Here is a 2763-nt window from a genome sequence, read left to right as displayed (position 1 = left end):
TCCTTAATGGACACTGACGTCTAATATCGATCTTTAAAGAGATAGCCTCATAGCCACGGCATCCAGGTGCTGCAGGTAAGATATGGGGCGGAGCAGGTGGTCCCAGCAGGGACCGCCTAGACTGGGTGATAGCGTGAGCTACGTGTTGCTGTGTGGCTTGGTAGACTGCATCGAAGACTTTCTAGGCGCCCACAGCTGAGAAACTGTCAGTCTCGGGAGAACGCGTTCCACCTTGTCCCAAATACCCGATGTTTAACCTACCGAGAGTTCTTTAAACGGATAGATGCATTTTGGGAGTTGTAGTTTCGGTTCGTTTCGGTTGAGCCAATTGTACTAGTGTGCTTCATTTAACAACTTTTTTTGCAAATGACAGGGCAGGATTCACGGTGGGTTGGAATCGTCCCGTCGCCAGTCCCTTGTCTTTGAAAAAATATTTGGTCTTTACTGCTTTCCAGACAACAGAATAAATTGGCCTCCTTGGATAATTCACAGGGCACTGCAGCAGCCCCGCTGCTGGTGTGGAGGAATCCTGCCTGAAACCCCAAAACTTGAGGCGCCCCTACTTTCTCGCATAGAGCGTAAGCTATGAGTAACTACACCCACTGTCAGCCAGATGTTGTAGAGGTGCAGGCCCAGGGTCGCAGTTACGATCAGGTAGGAGTAAAGGACACAACACTGTTGTAGGTTACTGGGCTACACCATAGAGACCACGTGCGGTCTCGCCCACCTTTATTTATCCCCTCAGGGCGAGCCCGCCCCCAGGGGTATGTGGATGCGTGTGTTAGCGCAACATTGTAGTGGAGAGCCTGAGTGGCTCTCTACATCCCTCCTTTGTTTTAGCTGTATAGCCCACACAAGATCCACACTTTGGGAAAAGTCTATACATAGTCTCTTAGTCTCTGGCTAGGCGCCGGATTGGGGCGCAGCCCATACCTCGGGCACCTGGAGTAAGAATCGAGTGACCTGTCCTGCAAAAGAATCCCAGAATCACCCGCCCCACTGTCTTGACTCCCGGACCCCTGGCAGGCCTCCTCACCTGACTCAGACGATCGTCCACCGGCCAGAGGGGAAGCTGTTCGGGTGGGAGACGTTGGAGCCCCGGCCATGGCACCGCCCTGGGCCAGACCAGGATCTTCGACCTCCCGGCCCGTCTCCGGCACCGCCTTGAAGCTGGACACATTCCTCGTGATGGCCTGCTGGCCCCGACGTGCCGTGATCATGGTCCCCTGCACCCCCGTCACTGTCCATTTCTCGGGTTCATAGGGGGTTCGGAACTTCCAGCCGGGGTGCCGGTCCTTGATGACCACGCTGTCTCCGACCTTGAGCTCAGTGTCCTGGGCTCGGCGTGCTTCACTCGCCTTCCGGTTCGTCAACTCTCTCCTGGCCTGAATGGCGGCTCCATCTCGCTCTGCGGGGGTCCAGGCGGGGTCCGTCGGGATGCAGTCCCTCGGGGCTCTTTTAAACAGGAGGTGTGCGGGTGCACATTTCGTGGTGCTATGGGGGGTCTGACGGTACACTCCCAAGAACTGACTTAAGGCTGCTTCCGGATCATCCCCGGCCTCCACGGCGATCCCCAGTGCCCGGTTGAGTGTCCTCATCAGCCGTTCCACCTCCCCATTAGCTTGCGGCCACAGGGGTGTGATTTTCCGGTGCCGGATGGCTTGACTCGCCAGGTATTCATGAAACTCCCGCCCCTGAAATGGGGGCCCGTTGTCCGACTTGATCTCTTCGGGCAGTCCCATCGTTGCAAACATGCGATCCAGGGCTCTCTTGACGTGAGGAAGTGCGGTGGACGCAATGACTTCCACTATCGGGAACTTTGAAAAGGAGTCAACCAGAACCATCATCTGCCGTCCATCCGGAAAACTTCTAAAGTCTATGCTGAGATGCGTCCATGGCGACGTGCTTGCTTCCTCAGTGATCACCCGGACGGGTGCTGGATCCCCCCCAGTGATGGTGCAGGCATGGCACCGTCTGACCATTTCATCGACCTTGGTATCCATCGCCGGGAACCACACCTTGTCTCGGAGTCGTGCTTTGGTCTTGGCCGTGCCTTGGTGGCCCACGTGCGCAAGGGCTAAAACATTCTGCTGGAGGCTCTCTGGGACCACTATCAGCCGTCCCCTCAGGATGACGTCTTTGTCCCGCACGCTGAGTTCACTCCGGATGTGCCACAGTTGCTGACGAGCATGACTGACCTCCGGCCGCAGAGCCCGAGCCCCGTCGAGGAAATGGGTCCATCCCTCACAATCTAGCGCTTTCCGGACTCGGGTAAGAGTGGGGTCTTCCCGTGTAGCTACGCCAATTTCTGCTAGAGTCATCGCTTTCGGACAGGCCCCTTGTGACACCATTCTCACGAACGCCTCCATGTTGCATGTGTCTTCCTGCACTCCTGCATCGAGGCTGGGCTTTGGATGTCTGGACAGGTAGTCCGCGGGGTTGTGGGCCCCTGGCCGGTACACCACCTTGAACTGGTACCCCTGCAGTTGGACGGCCCACCTTTCGATTCTGGGCGGGGCGAGCCTCGCCGATCCCGTGAACAGGGAGAGTAGAGGCTTGTGATCGGTGACCACGGTGAAGTCTTGTCTGCAGAGATACAGATGGAAGTGCTGGCACGCCCATTTGATTGCCAGCGCCTCTCTCTCAATTTGGGCGTACCTCGTTTCCGTGTCGGTCAGTGCCTTGCTGGCATATGCCACCGGCTTCCATACTTCGGAGCTGTGCTCCTGCAGGAGGACGGCCCCAGGCCCACCGGGCTGGCAT

Source organism: Triturus cristatus, chromosome 7 (assembly GCF_964204655.1).
Source record: "Triturus cristatus chromosome 7, aTriCri1.1, whole genome shotgun sequence".
Taxonomy (NCBI): domain Eukaryota; kingdom Metazoa; phylum Chordata; class Amphibia; order Caudata; family Salamandridae; genus Triturus; species Triturus cristatus.
The sequence above is the reverse complement of the archived record's forward strand: the minus strand, read 5'-3'. Positions refer to the sequence as shown.